At 42.9% G+C, this 21919-nt stretch overlaps 1 long non-coding RNA gene across 2 annotated transcripts; it reads right to left on the bottom strand.

The window, feature by feature from the left end:
• Positions 1-13593: 13593 nt before the first annotated feature.
• LOC130611223 (uncharacterized) lies at positions 13594-21441 on the bottom strand. 2 transcript variants are annotated; one of them, XR_008975196.1, is made up of 4 exons: positions 20290-21441; positions 19603-19843; positions 18393-18549; positions 13594-14652 (listed from the first exon to the last, which is right to left on the bottom strand). It is a non-coding gene; the product is annotated as an uncharacterized LOC130611223 (long non-coding RNA). The 2 variants fall into 2 exon arrangements; XR_008975195.1 differs by lacking the exon at positions 19603-19843.
• Between the last annotated feature and the right edge of the window lie 478 nt (positions 21442-21919).

Raw genomic sequence — 21919 nt, forward strand, 5'->3', positions numbered from 1 at the left:
TCTTTCTTCCTGCAGATTAACTACCGACACACTGATGCTCCCTTGAATGTTAGTTACTAATTCAGGGAAGTAAGGCTAAAAGGGATCGGTAGCATCTTTTATTAGCTCTGCAGGTAGGACTAGACCAAGCAGTTTTAACACAGTCTCTTTGTCAAGTCCAACAAAGAAGCAGGAAATGCCAATCAAAGTAAAGATAAAAAAAAAATAACTATTTAGTGATTACCTGAATAACAATCAGAAAAGAAATTAGGTTACTGTTGCTTGCTTAGTATATGTGATACGCTGGACTACCCAGAGATCAAATTATAAATTCCTATACATATTAGCACCGTGAGTTAAAACATATCATGTGTCTTTCTAGTTGCAGCATTTCTTATCTGAAATGATGACTAGGCCTCAAATAGTTATTTTGTTTATGCTTTCCTTTGCAGTCCATGGGCAGAAGGCTTGGCACCACTGTGACAGATTCCAAGGAGCCTGATGGTCACTTCCAGATTCCAGGTTTTTTATGTGAGCTTAAATAATCAGAGCTCTGATCTTGATAAATGTGGCTGACAGTGTGGCTACTTCAGCAGCAGGATAAAGACATTCCAAATAAAATTACTGTGAATATCAGAAGATATGCAGGGAGGAGTGAAAGAAATTCACTGCTAGGACTGTAACACAGCATCCTTAGCTCAGCCTCTCAACTATCACCTCTCCGCTACTACATTCTATGATTTTTGATGCAGAGCGGTGAGATTTTCCAACAAAAGGATATACACTCCATAAATATCAAAACCTGGGGTACAGCAAGGAAGATATACTTTGGTATATATATTTTGGGGCTTGTTTATTCTCAATTATTTATCACAGAATCATAGAACAGATAGGGTTGGAAAGAACCTTAAGATCATCTACTTCTACCCCCCCACCCCGCCATGGGCAGGGGTAACTTCCACTGGACAGGGTTACAGGGTTGCTCAGGGCTCCGTCCAACCTGGCCTTGAACACTGCCAGGATGGAGCATTCACAACTTTCCTGGGCAACCCATTCCAGTGCCTCACCACCCTCACAGTAAAGAACTTCTTCCTTATATCCAATCTAAACTTCCCCTGTTTAGGTTCTAACCCATTACACCTTGTCCTATTGCTACAGTCCCTGACAAAGAGTCCCTCTCCGGCATCCCCCATCCATCTGAAAGCCCCCTTCAGATACTGGAAGGCTGCTATGAGGTCAGAGAACCTGAGCCTTCTCCAAATCCAGGACATCTGATTTAAAACATTTTCTATGCATGCTTTTATTTTTTTCTTCATATAATGATTGATGGTCTGGTCCCCCAGTGTTCCAGAGGTCAGTACTGACTGAGGTTTATCATAGCCATAGAAGCTGGTTGAAGTGTTTCATTGACAGCTCATTTGAGTCGCTTGGGAACCCAGCATCCTTCCCATTAACATTTTCCTACTGCCCCTAGCACAAAAAGCCGTTGCAAGAGAAAATGATGGAGAAGTAGTTTCTGTTCAGGCACTGCAGATAGATAAACTTCTTTCAGGTGTTCTGCATTCAGTATTCCAGCATGATACCAATTATCAAGAATTATCATAATTCGTTTACTTTTCAGCAGAAGCTTAATTAAGACTTCTTTGAGTTGTTATGCAAGTTAACCCACCAGAAGCCCATGTTCCCTTGGGTTGGTCATGCAATAATTTGAAATCAAATCAGTCTGAGCAAGAGAAATACTGCTATTTCAAAGGTCTAATTAAAGGCAGAGAAAAAGACAGAATTTTCATACCTGTAACAACCTCATATACCCAGGTGTCATTCTCCGGAGAGGAAAAAGCATGGTTACGGCAAGTAGAATTTCAGTCCCTGCAGTATAAAACACACAAAATATTACTACATCTCAGGTATTCTTGTCAAATTGACCTCTTAATGAAACATAAGATTAAGTCTAATATGGTTCACTACAATGCCAAAGCGCTCCAAGAGGCACAGTATGCAAACATTTTTTTCCTCACCTGATGATCTTTTCCCTCGAGCCCTTTAGATGCTCAGGATCCTAGGGATATATAAAGCCCAGCTCCTGTTGCATAACCTGTCACATGGGATCTGTCTGCACCACCTAGGTGTTGGCAGAGCTGTAGCTGTCCTGCCTGGGGCCAGGTATGTCTTGCAATATTGGAAAACTCTCCAGGAATGCCTAAAGCTCATTAAGAGAGCAGGGTGACAGCTGACCTCCTTAAGAACAGAAGGGCCTAAGCCTGCTTTATAGATAGCACAGGACATAAAAAAGGAGGTCATAGCATTTTGTGTCGTGAAACCACAATGCAAATAGGATTGGATGGCTTTTATATAACTTAGAGCATATATTTATACCCATAGGATGACCTGACGGGGTAGGAAGCTTAATGTGGTCATGACCCGAGTTAAAAAGATGTGCTAATATAACAGAGTTATTTGGAGACACATTTGAAAATGAATTCTTTTTTTTTTGTCTGATAGTGTTCTCTTTTACTCAGCATATTGCCCCTTTTTCTACTGCTAAAGCTTTAACACTAAAAATACCTAATCTAATACTTATTATTACTGTTATTACTCCTTTCTGTTAACTGTGATTTACTTTCAGTGGTATAAGATGGATTCAGTTCTGCTTCTGTGATCGTATAATACACAATGTGAGAAGAAGTGGTAAAATATAATCTAAAAAAAAATTAATATCTCCTTCTTTTAGGAGTGTCCATGAGTAGACTGTGCTGAAAAAGCTCCAAAGCTCTTTTTCCCCATTATCAATACATGCACCTTTGAATATGGATAGCAAGGCAGAATTTGGCTCCTGTTGCAGTCATAATTCTAAACATGTAGGGTAAAAATCTTTAGGTGGTAGTGCACCAACATGAGCCCACATCAGTTTTTATCACAAGTGCTCCACAGAACAGTGTGGATTTATATCCCTTTAGTCTCTGCCACAGCAGCCTAAAACTCTCTGAGAAAAATTCATGCAATAAAAAGAGCAGAAACATGAAATGCTTCTACCTGGAAAAATACTCTGCATTAGGTATTTCACAACAATACTGCTTATCAAGAATTCCCAGAACTTCATAACATATGCTTCATTAATGTTAGATAAAGGAATGCTGCTGCTTTCTTCAGAGGCTCTGGCTTGCATAGCACACACTGGGCAGAACTCTTTTACCTCTCGCTGCACCACGTTTATACCATATGAACCCTGTCAACACCAGTGAAGCTGTATCTCATTCACAAAAAGGGTCACTTGAGTTGAACTCGTCCTATAGCATCACTGTAAATGCTAAGAGCAAGAGACTGGGGACCTGCCAATCTGTTGGTTATTTGTTTAAATATGAACTTGCACAGTGATCCCAAGCCAAACCTTAAGAACTGTGTAACTTAGCTATAGGAACTACTGCATTAACAGGAAACAACATAAAACTGGGAGCTGACCAATGGTAATGGAAAGCATAGCAGTAATTACAAGTCACTGTACCTGCCCAAATGAATTTGGGATGAAAATCTATGCTATAAAAAGGCAAAGGCTTTTTAATTCTTCTTGTTTCTCACCATATGACCCACACTAATTTCCCGCACAACCAGGAGAATGCCTGGTCTTGCTGCCCAGAACAGGACAAGGCTAATGCTCTGGAGTCCTGTTATTCTGGAAATACACAGCATGCTGAGTTACCAGCCTTTCCTGTGTTCATAGGAAAATGTACATACTGCAGTATCAGAGTTTCAGGAGTGGCAAAAAACATGTTACTAACAATTTCTGTCACTTTCTGTGTAATTTTTTCCATTCAAAGAACAGTGGTGAGATTCCTGTGGCACAGCATTCAGGAAGGGAGAGCTTTCCAACCAAGTTTCTTTGTGTGAACAATAAAAGGGAAGGGAAGGAGTATGCCTTGAATGCCACAACTGTCTCTAAAAATGATTTCTTGGCCATGCTCAACACATCTGAATTGTAGAATGCTTTCTGTAATTGCGGGTGTTACCCAAATGTGTATTAATGTCCTGGGGACTCTGAAAGAATAACCCTCCCAGGCTGTTCGGGGAGAACCTGGAACAAACAAGGGGCTGCCTCAGTTCCTTCTGAAGTTCAAGACCCTTGAGCCCTGGCTGCCACAATACACAGATGACCGTGCCCCTCCGGCCAGGGGAGCAGCTAACGGAGGAGGAAAAGCACCAGCAGCCAAGGGCTTTTTTGGCAAATACACGGGGATTCCATGTGTAACACAGATGGCTTGCCTCGTTCTTCTACTAATGCCTTCATTGCCTGATGAAGGCACTGTTTTCTAGTAGGCATCAAGCAGATGAGAATGCAAATGAAATGCTGACATCTTCCTCATCCCAGAGTTAAAGACGATGGACACTTTGAACCCAGCTGTCAATATCCACCACCTTGTGTTCTTCTTCATTAAGAGGAGAAATCAGTAATGACATGAAAAGCTTTTCTGCAGTAATCCTGTGCCTTTAGGACCAGCAAGGCCTGCTTCACCAAATGCAGCAGGAATCAACCAACAGGAACAACTCCTCTTCACACTGTTAGAAGCCCTCCTGGACTGGCACTCCCTGAGAAGCTTTCTGCACTGCCTGTGCTGCCTGCATGCATGTCCCTGCCTCTCTGGAGCATGGTACAGGGACACAAGTGTGTCACCCATCACAGCTCAGTGGCAAGCAGCAGGGCAAGCATGGTAGCATGGGGCCCAGGCCTTTGACAGGTTTTGTAGCCCACCCTGAGACCGTGTTGCTGACCACCCCAAGACAGATGCCTTGGATATTTAGGTTCAAACTACACTGTAATCATCCCAGGACTTGTTTTCTCTATGTGCCCCAGGCTTTGTTAGCTTCTCTGAAAGAGACAGCTACTTTTCCCATTATCCTGAGTTCACTTTCAGAACCTTAAATAAGTTATCTTCTAAAATCAGGCTCAGCTCCTGGTTTTCCTTGCTGCCTGTGCTCCTTACAATGATTCTTATTTTTCAGTTCATTTTCCCAGCTCCTTTCCAGCATATTTACTTTTATCCTGACAAAATGGCAACTACATCATTTCCCTCTACAACAATATTTCAGTGGTCAGCAGGAAGAGGGGTTATGTGGGTTCCTAGGTGAACAGCCTGGGTGCAGCAGGGTCAGCCCAGAAAGTCCCTTGCAGAACGTACACAAGTTGTACTGGGACCTGCTCAAGCTGCTGCTGGTGGTTCCTGCTTGTGATGCTGTTATTGCTGGCCAGGGCTGGTGTTTGCTGACCAAATGCTACACTCCAAGCATGTGTATTATTTGGGCTCCAAGCAATAGAGGTAGAAGCAGGAGAAAGGCAGGTAATTCTCCCACTGCTGCAGTTGCTTCCTATGAGAACCCACCATAGCCACATTACTGCCTTTGCTGGGGCAAGGCCACAGGAACAGCAGCGCAAGAGCAAGAACAAGAGACCAAGGAGGGGAAAATCCTCCCCCACGAGCAGCAGGATTGGGTACTCGCAAGTGCCATGGGAAGGCAGGCTGCACACCTGCAACAGGAGGCTGATGGCAGCATGCAGGCTAAGGCATCAAAGGACACGTGGTGGCAAATGTGCATGCTTATGGGCATCAGTTTCTTGTGACCCACTATATGCTCAAGTGGTTGGAGCTGATGCCTCCCGACAGCTGCTGCTCCTACCTGATGGATAAAGATTGCAGGCAGGACACTGCAGGGCACTGCCTACGTGCGGTTGCATTTCTGAACAATAAAGTAGCTTAAAGCAAGAATCTCCACTGGCTTCAAGGGTCATTAAGCTTGATTTACTCTAGGCCTTCCACACTGGTACAGGGGCAGCATATTAAAAGAGTATTTCCCATAAAGCATACACAATTTTCGTTCTATACATGGACAACAATAGCAAAATGTATTCTTCTGAAGTCATAATATTGAAAATGATTTAGATATATAACTAAAGTAATTTCCAAAATTCACCATCCTTAAAGAGGTCAGGGTGGAGGAATATGGGCAAGATTCTGAACCTACCAATGGCTTCCACTGTGGCTTTTTGTGCAGGATAGGAATAATCACAAAGTGCTGTCCCTGCAGGGAAATAAACAAAACAAACCATATCAAGAAAACAAGCCAGCAAATCTTCCTCTGCACACAACTGTATAACTAATCCTGGGCTTTTGACTTCAATGGTGTCGTGGTTTAAACCCAGTCAGGTAATTCGTTCACTCACTCCCCCCCTTCTTGCCCTCCCCCTGCTCCCAGAGGGACGGAGAGGAGAATCGAAAAGAATGCAACTCCCAGGGGTTGAGATAAGAACAGTTTAGTAACTAAGGTATAACACAAATCACTACTGCTACCACCAATGATAATAATGATAAAGGAAATAACAAGGGAAGAGAATACGACATCTCAGCACCAGCCGACTGATAATTCGCCCCCCCAGCCCGACCAAGCACTGACCCATACCTCCTCCAACCCTCCAGTCTCCCCAGCCCTTCCAGATAACTCTCAGTTACATCCTGGGCGTGATGTGCTGTGGTATGGAATACCTCTTTGGTCAGTTTGGGTCAGGTGTCCTGTCTCTGCTTCCTCCCAGCTTCCCCTCCTCCCTGGCAGAGCATGAGGCTCACAAAGTCCTTGGCCAAACCAAAACATCTCTATCAGCTCTGTTCCCAGGCCAAAAGTCAAAACACTGCACTGCACCAGCTACCAAGAAGGAGAAACATGACTGCTACTGCTGAACCCAGGACAAATGGTTATCAGATCTGAGAGTACGTCCTTGCAAATCATTCCGTGTGTCCTGGGTTCAGCAGTAGCAGTCATGTTTTTTCCTTTGTGTTAACTGGTGCAGTGCTGTGTTTTGACTTCTAGTTTGAGAATAGTGTTGGTGAAGCCGATGTTGTCGGTTGTTGCTAAGTGATGTTTACCCTGACCAAGGACTCTGTGAGGCTCATGCTCTGCCAGGGAGGAGGGGAAGCTGTGAGGAAGCAGAGACGGGGCGCCTGACCCGGGCTAGCCGGGGAGGTATTCCATACCACAGCACGTCATGCCCGGGGTGGGGGGTAACTGGGAGTTACCCGGAAGGACAGGAGCTTCCGGGTGGAACTCGTTTTCTTGGCCGGTGGTATCGTATTCTCTTCCCTTGTTATTTTCCCTTATCATTGTTTTAGCTGATAGTAGCGGTGGTGATTTGTTGCTGGACTGTTCTTGTCTCAACCCGTAGGAGTTGCACTCTCTCGATCCTCCTCCCCGTTCCTCCGGGAGCGGGGAAGGGGAGAGCCCCGGTGCAGGGGGGGGAGACGGACACGGACCTTGATTGTTGTCAGCTCGGCACCACTCACTGGGAGTGAGTGAACAAGTTACCTGACTGGGTTTAAACCACGACACCGTGCATTACTTAAAAATTAAAGGTAACCTAAAAGGAATTTTGCCTAAAAAAACCAGCAACTAAACCACCAGCTTTGTAGGTGTAACAGGATGGGCACAGCTCACAGAAGGAAGAAATGGTCCTGCCCCAAAGAGCCTACAATCCATGGGGAGGCAGATGGATGCCACCAGATGGAGGAGCCCAGGAAACAAAGAGAGTATATTGGTTGACATGGGAGGTAATGTTCTCAGCTCACTCACAGTCAGATTGTTTCCAAATTGTTGTAGGCGGTGCACCAAAGCACAGTGTTAAGGAGGGATGTGAAGGTGGTTAATGAATTTTAAGATGTTAAGGCAGGCAAGGAACAGGAACAATGTTAGTCATCTTGTTGCATTACACAGTAATATCTTTACGGTGCACAGAAATAGGGGGATGTATTGGAACGTGGTGATGATGGAAGTAGGAAGTACTGTCAATAAAAGAAGACTGCAATACTGTGCAGATGAGCTGACGCACAGACAGACAATTGCAGATAGTTCAGTCCTCAAAGTCACCCAAGGTTACAGACAGGCAGCAGCAAGAGACCGTGTTGGTGAGGTTTATGGAGTTACCATTGAAGTAGCAGCTTAAACTACTCATTTATTTCCTGGTGAGAATTGACTCGTTCTCTTCCCACAGCTCCATGGCCAAGCAGTTACTCCTGTATTTGCAGCCTGCCTACCCATTGCGCCTTGATGCCATTGAGGGATGAAATAATAGAAACTGACACAAATTTAACAGCAAAAGAATAGCAGAAAATCAGCTGTCTTTCTTGAGCAACAGCTTTATGCCTTGCTGCTTCTGAGGCAGGTTCAGAAATCAACCAGCACAACATGCTACCAGAAAAGCTGTAACATGATGGGCTGTGCTTGTTGGCCCAAGAATTTTCTGGGTGCATATTGGTGGGAAGATTTCTCTATTACAATTGTTCTGGGAAGGATCACATCTGGCAGGCAGCAGACAGACTTTCAGTATAAGTGCAGAGTCACAGTTAACCCTGGAAAGAGATGGCAGCAGAGCTCCCTTTTTCTCATGAGTGTAATGCACTGTCTTGCAATGATCCCAGTATTCAGAGCACGTACCAACCACTTCAGTAAGGTAGCACACTGGAAGTACACATAGTGCAGTCCTGACAGTTTGTGAAGAAGGTGGGTATCATCATTTAACAATAAGGCACTTTTCAGCACCAAGACACTGATGACCCAACTAGGGAAGCCTATGAAAGCTACATCTATGGATATAGCTAGAAACATAAGACTCACAAGACACATCATTACTCAACAGCATATCCACTCCTGTGTTTGTGTGTGCCAATTAGCTGCTATTAATCCAAGACCGTGTATTATTTGTTGCTTTACAGGAGTGACATACAATGGCTGCTATTTTGCAAAGAAACAAGACATTAGGCTCTTAGGCTCTTTCCTGTGAACAGCCTGTAATTTTGTTTCCATTTAGAAGAGGAGGAGCAAAGAGGGGTGAGCTTGTGAAAAAGAAAGGCATATCCTCTCACTCTGCTCCCCAAAGGCCACTGAAATCAGTGGCTACATCAAGACACCCACCAGATATCGGCTCCCGTGCCAGGCTGAACAAGTGTTCATGGCTAGTCAGTCCTCAGTGGGTGCTTTTCACTGTCAGAGTTGATACAACAATCTGTGGCGAAAACTCTTTATGTTGTGTCCTTTGCTGCTTCTGTGGCTGATGAGACAAAAAGCTGGACTGTCAGACTCCATGTCCATGGGCCTCCCTCACTCCCTCTGCAGAATGTCCCAGATCATGAGCTGCTCCATCACAGCATCCCATATATCTTCTGCAGCCTGATACGCAGTGTACAGCCATACTGACCTGCGTAGAGTTGTAACCTGTCCATTGTGCATGTACACACAGTCGAAAGGCTACCGAATTTAAACCACTTATTTGTAAAGAGCTGGACAGATCATTCCCAGAAGTTCTATATTGCTACTGGGGAATTTTATCAACAGTAAAACTGTGCACGCGGGCAGGTGCATACGCAACTAACTATTGAGCAGGGTTCTGCCTCCAACTCTATGTATGTCCCACATTGCAACCCTATTACCCACATGCCAAATCTTCACTGTGAACCACACAAAGGAGAGAGCTTAAGAAGCAGCCATCCGACATGTAATTCCAGAACTGCAGGTATTTTGGTATGGCAGCTGAATACAGGTAAGGCAATGCCTGTGAATGTCTGTGAGGCTTGGCCATATTTTATGTGTGAGAAAGACCCTAACATAGCGTATCCTGCACTTTTCTGTAGCTAGGGACACTTTTGATTTGTTTCAAAGCACAGGCACAGTGTGAAACAATAGCTGCAGTAGGGATCTTTGGGGTACCAGGACTCTGGAATGGAAAAGGATTCATTCTAAGAAGATAATATAGACACATTCAAAGCATGACCATAATTTTGGTTTAAATTCTAAAGCACCGATTTACAACAACTTCGGTCAATCATTTGTCTGGTACATCTCTGTTCTTTTCAAATAAAATTTTCAGATAGTCAAAATGTGTGGGTTACTATATTCCATATGGCTTTATAAATTGTGAGTCATGAATCCTACAAAGGCACCTGATCCACCTTCTAAACAAACCTGTAGAATCTTCTTTTTGGAAAGGCTGGAACTTGTTCTACATGTGATCACAGTTAAAATTAATCTGGAGCTATTATCAAAATGTAGAGTTTTGTTGACATTTACCGTTCTTGCATAAGCAAATGCATAAGCAAAACCATCAAGAGATTCTGAAGTCTTCCTTAGCAGTCTGCTAGGTAGGAAAGTTACTTATGTTTAGCGGTAATTGATATTTAGATCTGCAACATCAAAAAATGGTTTCTAATTTAGGCACTGCAAATGCTTTGGTCCCTCCTTGCATATATAAAGGCCTGAATATGTATTACTATATGCTGTGTGTTGTCAATGCCATAGGCCAACTAAACAGTCCACCCCAAATTCTGATTCCACAGAAGTTCTATTAATTCTCTTGTAAGACTTGAAACTGCAATATAATAAATTACTGGAGGCTTCCAAGTATGATAGGAAATGCTTCAAAGCTTTAAATTAAATTACATAGCTTTCGTGGGAACCTGGCTAGTTGAGTTTCTGATATCACACACCTTCTGACCTGTCCCCTCGTTTTGTTTCCCTGTAGTTGCTTTCACATTGCTGATTACATATGGTTCCCATCTCTTACTATCCATATTCCTATTTAAATGTCCTAATGCCTTAAAGAGACATCTATTATTTGTGGCATGGCATTGTGCCAGCACAGTTGTGGCTATTTAACATGATCAGTAATCTATTTTTAGGCGTAATCCTGCATAAAGGTACATGACTTACGTTGTGAACTCTCTAGGTGAACACTACAAGATACTTTCATCAGCATAAGAAGAGGGTAAAACAAACTATGTGGGCAAGAAAGCATGAAAAAGATTTTAATCAAAAGAGCAGCATTTCTATAATGTTTATTTTTTCATTAGTCAGTCTTCATTCTGATTAAGTGCTGTGGCTGTCTGACTGTGAGGCCAAGCAGAAATGATTAAAACGGAATTCAAATTACCTAGGAGTGGAAAACAAAACAACAGGGACAAAGCAGTGAGCACTTGTACTTAAGCACGACGAACCGCACTTAGCAGAGTTCTCTCTTAAGAGACTGTATTTCTCAGGGCACAACACTGACAGCCCACTAGGACCAGATGGTATTCACCTAAGAGCTCTAAACCAACTGAAGGATAAAATAACACAACTGTGAGCCCTGGTGTGTAACCTCTCACAGGGAATTGCCTCAGCGCCAGGCAACGGGAAGGTGGTGAAATAGCTAAGTTTTACAAAGGATTCCAGGGGTGATCCGAGGAACTATAGACCAGTGAACCTGATGTCCTTGTTCAGCGCATCAGTAGAACCACTGCAAGGAAAAGAATGAGCAGACATATGGAAAAATGTATAAGGAAGCACCCCATTAAGCTTCTGTAAAGGAATGACATACTTGACATACTTGGCTTTTTTTTTTGTGAGGAACTGGCAAACAAGCAGACAAGGTGTACCAAAGTGCATTTTTAAAGTAATTGGGAAAAAAACCCCCACACTTTAAAAGAAGTTTCATGGGCTAAGAAGATCCTTATTTGAATGAATAAGCAATTAAAAGATATGAAAGAAAAAGTATGAATGCAAAGTTTTCTCACTGGAAGGAAATCACTCAGATGATCCTATGGAACTTTGTGTTAGGATCTGTGCTACTCAGCAAAGTCTTAAATTACCTGGAAAAGGTGATGAATAATGCGGTAACAAACACTGCTGATTCTACTACTTTTATCACAGGGACTAAAATTGAAAGCTGATGGTGCAGAGCTGCTGAAGAGCACTATGATCACCAACAACTTGTGGTGCATGCAATTACTTGAACTGATAAGGACCATTCAGGAATGAAGTAACAGGTCTATGAAGACGTCAGCTCAGTACTCAGTAAGGGGTCAAAAAAGCAACTGAATTACTTGGAAAGGACTAGAGAAAAAAATCACAGCAAACTTCAAAAAAGGCATGGTGAACCTGCATTTTTAATAATATGAGCAGTTTTGGTCCTCCCATCTCTGAAAGGATGAAGCAGACTCAGAAGAGATACAGGAAAGGGCAGAAAGGATATAAAGAAAAGTAGGCAAAGTTTCTTCTTTATGAATGAGCAAACAGGACTCTTCAAGTTGGATGTGTCCTTTTACTCTTCTTCCCTCTTTCCTTATCTCCTCTCTACATCTTCCTGTCCATCTATATTACTGTGTTTTTACCCAGACCTGGAGATAAAAGGGAGGGTTTCAAACATAAGCTTCTGGGATTTTCTTTCCTCACTCAAAGAGTTAGAGAGAGGGCTTCCTCCAATCTTCCTATGCTCCTCCTCCAAGGCAGGAAATGCAGTTCACTGGCCCAGTACGTAAAGGAAAAAAACCCTCCATTGAGTTTTTTATCTCCTTCCTGCATCACAGCCTTAACAACAGACCTTCACTATCAGACATTGATTTCTCCAGTTTGCATGCAGAGAGACAGTTGTCAGTACGTTGCTTCTCTGTGAATTAGGAACCACTGGGACAGATTGTCCCACCTGGAAGTTACTTTCAGAGTTGATTGCAAACTCCTCCCATTTCACAGCATACAGAAATCTCAGCCAACTGCTTTTCCCAGATGGCAAAGTGGCACTACTAGATAAGCATGGTTTAGTGTTACCTCTCACTGGGAGTTTGTGTCATCAACCGGAGCACAGATACTACCATAGTGAGGGGGTGCAAATGCCCTGGCTGCTTCATCACAAAATTTAGCTCTAACCAGCTTTTGACTGATAGAAAATTTACTCCAGCTTGAGGGTAACGTTCATGGATTCCCACTCATTTGAGGCAAAGACAGATACTCAGTTACTGGGAAATGCACTGCTTCAATTCCTAGCTCATACCACTTCAAAGACCAGTGCACAGTTCACTTCAGGAGGAGCATGGCTGAAAGCTGCCCCTTGTACAGGCTCTACAAAGACTTTCCACGAGGTGGGTACCAATGCATTCCTATGAAACTTCTACACAAAAGCCTTTCCCTGCTAGAGACAAGCACGGGAAAGGCTTCTGTTTTTTACACTGGCCTATAGGAAATGTCCAATTATGCATAATCCTCCTTTGCTTGGTTCCCTACAGTCAGAAGCACTCATCTTGGTTAACTTAGTGTCACATATTTTTGTGAACGTTAGAAACTCTGTAGAAGGCTGAATGTAGCACTGTGGAAAAAAGACTGACAGTCACTATAAAAATGCAAAGCACAGCCAAGGGAGGGTGCTTTAATTTCAGATAGTTGTAAAATTGCTTAGCAAAGATAGTTGGGAATTTGTTTGCGTTTCTTCCCAAATGCAATGCAGAGGTGAATGGCTGTGTACTGATAAAGCCATCTGTCTTGTGGGTGCCTGGAGGAAGCCTCTGCACCAAAGCAATATTGCCAGTTTTACAGTTAATATCCTGGTGCACAATACTCTTGAGCTGAGAGTTGGACCACAGTCATTTCCGCCGCCTTAGGGCATACCACAGAACAGCATGCTCAGTTGTAATGAGTCTTGCTCACAAGCACAGGCTGCCAGATTGGGAAGGGGAATGAATATCCTTGCAGGGCATAATGGCAATGTAAGCACACCATTCTATGCGCTGAGATAATATCCGGGTCCACGGACTCAGATTTGAACCCAGAGAAGAACAGCAACTGTAGGTAGAATGCTTTATTTAGATACATTTTTCAGATTACTTACTTATCCTGGTGTGTTGCTTTTGGCTGGTGTATAGTTAGTTTTCTTTATTGTAGCTGTTATGGGGATGTGGTTTGGATTTGTGCTGGAAACAGTGTTAATAACACAGGGATGTTTTCATTATTGCTGAGCAGAGTTTACACACAGTCAAGGCCTTTTCTGCTCTCACCCCACAAGTGAGCAGGCTGGGGGTACACAAGGAGTTGGGAGGGGACACAGCTGGGACAGCAGACCCCAACTGACCCAAGGGTTATTCCAGACCATGCGGCATCATGTTCAGCAATAAAATCTGGGGGAAGAAGAAAGAAGGGTAATCGTTTGGAGTTACAGCATCTGTCTTCCCAAGTAACTGTCATGCATGAAGGAGCCCTTCTTCCCTGGAGATGGCTGAACAGCTTCCTGCTGACAGGAAGCAGTGAATGAATTCCTTATTTTGCTTCGCTTGTGTGGGCAGCTTTTGCTTTACCCATTAAGCTGTATTTAGCTCAACCCAAAAGTCAGCTTAGGGGCTCAAGTGGCAAAGTCTGACCTAGTATGGGTTTCTAACCAACAGTTTACAGTTTTTGTAGTATTACAGGACTCTTTTCAGACTTCTGTTTGACTTCTAACAAAATACCATGCAAGAGACTATTGTATTAAACATCTATGATTTCTGGGTACTGGTAGTTCCTATGATTTTGATCAGCCTTGGACAACTGGAGCTTCATCAAGGTGGATAGAGAGGACCCTCAGTTATTATCTGAAAGAGTAATTATCCTCTTAAAGATACTTGCTCAATGCCATCTCACCTTTGTGACTTTCACCTCCGGAATTTCCCACCACTCTCATTTGAAAGTGCAGCCCTCAAGTTATCCACAAGAATGTTGTTAAGCACAGAGCAGAATGGGTCTATGCATCACCACTGCAACCTACGATGGCTCCCTTCTTCCCTCCTGTTCACATCACCTTGGTAAGTCACTATTGCCAGTTGCTTCTCAGGATCTGCAGATGTTCAGGTTCTCATCCTACGGTACCTGCAAGGTAGTTTGGGACTGCTTTTCACTCTGTGAAACAAGGTGGAGCCTTGCAAGAAGAAAGGAGACGGGCATGGGACTTCAAAAAACATAGAATCATAGAATTGTTAGGGTTGGAAAAGACCTTAAGATCATCTAGTTCCAACCCCCCTGCCATGGGCAGGGACACCTTACGCTAAATCATAACACCCAAGGCCTCGTGCAACCTGGTCTTGAACACTGCCAGGGATGGCTGCTCCAAGATTTTGCCAGGCACAGAGGTGAGACTGACTGGTCTGTAATTCCCTGGTTCATCCATTTTCCTCTTCTTGAAAATGGGGATTATTAATTGCTTGAAAGAGTCCAGCGCAGAGCTACAAAGATGATTAAGGGAATGGAACATCTCTCTTATGAGGAGAGGCTGAGGGAGCTGGGACTCTTTAGCTTGGAGAAGAGGAGACTGAGGGGTGACCTCATCAGTGTTTACAAATATGTAAAGGGTGAGTGTCAGGATGATGGAGCTAGGTTTTTTTCAGTGATGTCCAGTGATAGGACAATGGGCAATGGGTGTAAACTGGAGCATAGGAGGTTCCATGTGAACATCAGGAAAAATTTCTTTACTGTGAGAGTGACAGAGCACTGGAACATGTTGCCCAGGGGGGTTGTGGAGTTTCCTACGTTGGAGATATTCAAGGCCCGCCTGGACAAGTTCCTGTGTGATGTACTCTAGGTTATCCTGCTCTTGCAGGAGGGTTGGACTTGATGATCTTTTGAGGTCCCTTCCAACCCTTAGGATTCTGTGATTCTGTGATTCCCTTTTTCCAGTCATTGGGAACTTCACCTCACTGCCATGATTTTTCAAACATGATGGCCAGCAGCTTAGCAACTTCATTCACCAGCTCCTTCAGGACCCGCGGATGGATTTCATCAGGACCCATGGACCTGTGCACATGCAGATTTTTAAGATTGTCTCAAACCAGATCCTCTCCTACAGTGGGCGCAAGCTCTTCATTCTCACAGTCCCTGCATCTGCCTTCCAAGACTTGGGTGGTGCAGTCAGAGCCTTTGCCAGTGAAGACCGAGGCAAAGAAGTCATTAAGAATCTCAGCCTTCTCCAAATCCTGTGTAGCCAGTTCTCCCGAGAGCTTTCTGAGGGGGCCTACATTCTCCCTAGTCTGTTTTTTATTTCCTACATACCTGTAGAATCCCTTCCTGTTATCTTTAATACCTCTAGCTAAGTTTAATTCTAACTGGGCCTTAGCTTTCCTAACCTGGTCCCTAGCTTCCCGGACAACTTCCCTGGACTCTTCCCAGGCCACCTGTCCTTGCTTCCACTTATTATAAGCCTCTTTTTTCATTTGAATTTTCCTCAGGAGCTCCTTATCCATCCAAGGAGGTCTCCTGGCCCTCCTGCTGCACTTCCTTCTGGTTGGGATGCAACACTCCTGAGCTTGCAGCAGGTGATCCTTGAATATCAGCCAACAGTCTTGGGCCCCTCTGCCCTCTAGGGCTGTATCCCATGGAACCCTCCTAAGCAGGTTCCTGAGGAGGCCAAAGTCTGCTCATAACATTCAGCTATGCCTTTGTGTCTCAGCTACCTTGACTAGGACATATGAAATGTTTCTGGCTTGATACTGAATTTTGATGTTTTTTGCTTCTCCATAAGGGAATTGGACTGGGAGAAAGGATGATGCCAAGGCATTTTGATAGAAATGCTGCTTTTTTCCTTAAGGCTTCCAGTGTAGCAGAGAGCTAAGGGACCTTTCAGAATCCTGCGAAGTGCATTATGCAGTAGCACAGAGCCAGAATCTGGGAGCTGGAGCCTTTATGCTCTTTATATGTGAAAGCTTTATACAGCCACAGGTCAGATTCTGGCTAGAGCAATTAGACTTTCCTCAAAGCAAGAAGCAGAACAGCATTCTCCAACTTTATTCACACTGAGGAAACAAATTAATGTGTTGTCCTGAATATCTCTTATCCTTGTCTCTTTTTCTTTTGCAATTACTAGTACAAATCACTTCAATTTTCTCTTCCGCCTTTGAACTGTGGGCTCCTGCAACTGGTGCAGGCGTGGTACTTCCAGTTGCAAGTTGTTTTAAAATTCTTTTTCTTTCATATTTAGCTCCTGTATGTCGTGGTTTAAACCCAGCCAGACAGCTCATTCACTAGTTCCTCCCTCTACTCCCAGAGGGACGGAGAGGAGAATCGAAAAGAATGCAACTCCCATGGGTTGAGATAAGAACAGTTTAGTAACTAAGGTATAACACAAATCACTACTGCTACCACCAATAATAATAATGATAAGGGAAATAACAAGGGAAGAGAATACATCACCTCACCACCAGCCAACCAATAACTCGCCCTCCCAGCCCGACCAAGCACTGACCCATACCTCCTCCAACCCTGCAGTCCCAGCCCTTCTGGGTAACTCTCAGTTACATACCTGGGCTGTGGTATGGAATGCATCTTTGGCTAGCTTGGCTCAGGTGTCCTGTCTCTGCTTCCTCCTGGCTTCCCCTCCTCCCTGGCAGAGCATGAGGCTCACAGAGTCCTTGGCCAAACCAAAACATCCTTGTTATCAGCTCTGTTCCCAGGCCGAAAGTCAAAACACAGCACTGCACCAGCTACCAAGAAGGAGAAAAATGACTGCTACTGCTGAACCCAGGACACTGTACTAACTGTCCCTGCTGTGGCTTTGCTGGTACTGTGCTTCTATGTTGTTATTACTCCATTGTTTTTCCACTGTGTAGCTCTGGGGCCAGTCCGTGACACAGCCTTGACTAAAGGGAACAGTGAGTGTGATGAGCAACTGCAATGAACTGTGAATCCCACTGGTGGTTCTGTCTCATAAGGATCCTCCTGAGAACCCATTCCTGTCTCCCTCTGGACTGTGACAGCTCTGGGCAGAAAGTAACTGGGACTTGTCATTGCCATTTCTAGCTCCAACGGAAATGCTATCACTGCCTGCATGATACCGACTGCAAGCTGGCACTCCACTAGCAGCAGAAATTGGGAGATTAGACTGAAATTTGCTTAATATTGCTGACAAATCCTTTCACTGGTCTCCAGCAATAGCTCAGGGTTTAGACAGTTACAGTTGATATTGAGAGTGAACATGCCTGTGCTTTGGCCTGGAAATCTGCCGAGAGAAGTGCTTCTGTAAAAACTTGAAAATTTACATATCCCACTGTAAAACTGCGAATGCAACTTCCCAAGTAAACTTCTAAGTCTCTAACCTGTTCTTTTTTTTCATCAGTAGTCAATGAACTTATTGCAATGATTTTCCATTAGTGGCTGGAATACAACACAACAGAAAAGGACACACTAAGCACCTTAGTTGTTAAGGTTATGGAGCACAGCTTGCAGGAAAAGAAAGAAGTAAGAACTTCCTTTGATGTTTAAAATAAGGAATCTTTTGCAACAATTATTTTAACTGATGCCAATCATTCCCTGCATGCAACAAATTGAAAACACACAAGACAAATCTTGAGAGGTTGTTTACTTTGAATACTTTTCAATTATTCTGTTTCCCCTTACACATACTCCAAAATACAATTCTATAGTTTTTTGTACAGTGTATTTAGTTTGGGCTCTTATCCATACCTAAAAAATTTAAAGTTTGTTCTTGTAGAAAACTGAAGAAATACTTGTTGACAGCAGCAGATAACCATTACACCTTGTGCTATTTACATTCATGTGAAGTCACCTAGCGCTACAACCTTCTGATCAAAACAAAACCAGCATGGAAGACAATGAAGTACCTGTTAAATACATTAGTAATCCACTAGATTATCTCAATTTTCTCTTTCCAAAAAGGAAGTATAAATAGGGAATCATGACTGAATGATGCTATTTCTCTTTGGATCCCATAAAGATTAGTACTAGTACTTGACATCATTCAGCATTTTTAGTAATGATCTGCAAGTAAACATAGAATCATTGCTAGTAAAATTTGCAGATGACACCAAGATTAGCAGATAGTCAATATCAATGTGAGCAGTACAGGCACACAACATAATCCATCATTTACTGAAACAAGGGGGCACAAAATCACAAAATGGAATATAGAAACCTTTAGAATTAGATTTAAGTAATGTTAAGTTTGATGGCTTTGTAACAGTAGCAATGGAAAATTACTGAGGTGCATGATACATAGAGAAAAAGACAGAGTACAGCTAGAGAACATACTGAGAATTCTCACAAGATAAATCGTTATAGTTGTGACATAGTTTAAGAAAAACAGTCTAGAAGAAACAGGACACAGGGATAAGGAGTGTCCAGAAACTGCAGGTGTCCAGGATGGGCTACAGTTAAACTAACTGATAAGTAGGAGGATAGGAGGATTATTATGTCTCTGGTGCTAACGAACCAATTAAACTGGTATGAGCATCTACTGCGCATGCTTCAAAGGCTGCCAGAAGTGATGAAGATTGTTGGAAGAAGTAAACGACCCTCAGAGACCACCACCACAATTCTGTATGCATGCGGGGAACTTTCTGGAAAATTATGCAGTCCATACGTAGCCTCATGAATATGTATGTATGCCCACTGGCTATAAAAGGACGGCTTGTGTGGCAATGGGGAGACACACATTAGGAGAAGCTATCCCCCATGTGTCCCAGTGCTGCAATAAAGGATACCTGCTTGTCAGCTTGAAAACTTTGTTGGCAAGTTTGTTCCTGGAGTTTTCTCTGTATCAATTTACTAATCTAGACACAGGCAAAGAAAATTGACATTAATATGGTCAAACACAAAGTGACATTTAAGAACAAGAAGTATGGAACCAGAGAATAAACCCTAGAAAGCAAAAGACTTCAAGAGTACTTGTTTACTGTGACAAATAATTCAAGATGGACTCCCTATAAAAAACTATGGTTTATAGTGGACCCACAAACAATGGAGTAGTGAGTACGAAAGCTGACACTGCTGAGATTTTAAATGAAGCTCTATGGGTAGTTCCAGCATACTTACCTCTAAGTGCTGTGGAAAAAAATGACAGAATGTACAAGAGAGCCACAAAACCAATTTGGAGGCTGTAGAAAATGCCTTAAATAAAAAAACTTTAAAGGTTTACAGTAGCAAAAAGGAGGTTACATTATAGCTGGTCAAGGGCCTAGAGCACAAGTCTTACGAGGAACAGCTGCGGGAACTGGTGGTGCTCAATCTGGAGAAGAGAAGGCTCATGGGGGATCCTATTACTCACTTCAACTACCTGAAAGGAGGGTGGAAAGAGGAGGTGGCTGGTCCCTTTTGCCAATTAACAAGCAATAGGACAACAGGTAATGGTCTCAAGCTGTGCCAGGGAAGGTTTATAGTGGGTATTAGGAAAAATTTCTTCACTGAAAGGCTAGTCAGGCATTGGAACAGGCTGCCCAGGGAAGCAGTAGAATCACCATCCCTGGAAGTGTTTGAAAATCATGTAGGTCAGGCCCTTAGTGACATGGTTTAGTGGTGGACTTGGCAGTTCTGGGGTAATGGTTGGACTTGATGACCTTAAAGGTCTTCTCCATCCTATTTTATTCTGTTCTATGATTGATGCAGCATTCACAAAGCTTTCACAGACAGAAAATAGTGGATGAAGAAAAGCACACCAAGAACTAATGACTGAAAGTTAAATCTAGACAAATTCAAATTTAAAATAAGGCATGTATTTCTAACCATGAGAGTGATTGAGTACTGGAATAGATGATCAGAGAAGGGGGCTAAGTCTTCCCTCCTCGATGTCTTTAAATTAAGCTTGCCTGTCTCTGCAGAAGACTTGCTTTAGCAAAACCCACAAATTGTGCTTTTGTCAGACTGAAGTTACTGGTCTTCACCCTGAAGTAAAAGGAAAATTTATGACCAGGGACCTACATGGGGTCAGAGAAGATAATCTCATGTCCTTTTTAGTCTTATCCTCTATGAATCTATCAATTTACTGAGGGAGTACAAAGGAAAAAAAACTTCTGAGTAATTTTTGCCATCTGAATAATGTGATCCATAGCAGATGGTAAATCATCCAGTAATAAATATGTGTCAGAAACTATCAAGATGAATATATTCTTGCAATGCCTTCTAATTTAGAAATTTAGAGTTATTTATATTTTACACATTAATTTTATACTGGGTAATTGAGTTAATGTGAAAGGGTTAAGCAGACAGGCTAATGAAACACTGTGCCACGTACTTAGCTTAATGTGGTTGGAAAAATCATTGCACTTTGGTCTGTCAGTTAGCAATCACAGGTTTAATTGAATAACATGTCAAGTATTTTAAACTGTTTGCCAATGTAAATAGAATCCAGCACTATAGTAATGGTAATAAGCTAAGACGCCTTCTCTGAATTCCAATCAGATTTGAACAGGACCTTCATTTTAAGCTCCAACATGCCAGACAGAGATCGAACAGTTATCATTATGGCTAGAGAGTTAGGTGATTACCCCTGTGATTCTGTAAAAAATTTATTTGCTATTGATTTACTCTCTAGAACACAGGTAATGGGTAATCAGTTTGATACTCCTAGCAATGGTTACTCCTCTGTGCATTTACATTCACTTCCACTTCATTATTGTGACTTGGAGGAGGAATAAATCACACAGCAATCTTTTACTGAGTCTTCTGTGAAATACTGGAGGCCACTTTGTGCATGATCGCAAGAAGGGAACAGGAGGAAGAGTGGGAGAAGCACCTCCTCAGACTGTTGTGTGAGTTCCAAGCATATCTGTACAACAGCTCCTTACTCTTCTCCTTCTCCCTTTTACCAGTCCCAGGCAATGGCTTCCCAACAGTAAATATGAAAGCAGCTAGGAGAGCGGGGTCATATCCCTGTCAAAGTTGCTTGCCACTGCCAGATCAGCACCAGAAGCAGGCAATGTTTTGGTCGTGCAACACATACTTTCCTTTCCCTTTCTCAAATGCAGTAAATGATTTTTCTTTTTTTTTTTTACAAGATCCAGATGCCTGCAATGCAGATGTTTCTCACTTACCTGTTTATGCTCCCATAACAGTCAAATATGCAAGTTCTTCTATATATACTGTTGTTCTTACCCTAAAACAGATGTCTAGAAGCAGTCAGTTTTATTGGGCTGTACAAGTATCTATTTCATCCCAGTGACTATAACGTTCTTTAGGCAGCTCAGATGGAAAAATCTACACTGTAGACATCTGAAGTTAGGAGAAATTAATCCCACCCTGCATGTTTCCAAGCTCTCCTTAGGCAGATGAACACTGCCTCCACCAAAGCGTCTACTATGGAGAACCAGGTCCCTGTTTTACCAGACTGATCATGCATGCAATGTAAAATTATTAT

The sequence above is a fragment of the Pezoporus wallicus genome, unplaced genomic scaffold, assembly GCF_028554395.1.
Source record: "Pezoporus wallicus isolate ANWC-B61680 ecotype Strahan unplaced genomic scaffold, APGP_CSIRO_Pwel_v1 contig_161, whole genome shotgun sequence".
NCBI lineage: Eukaryota > Metazoa > Chordata > Aves > Psittaciformes > Psittacidae > Pezoporus > Pezoporus wallicus.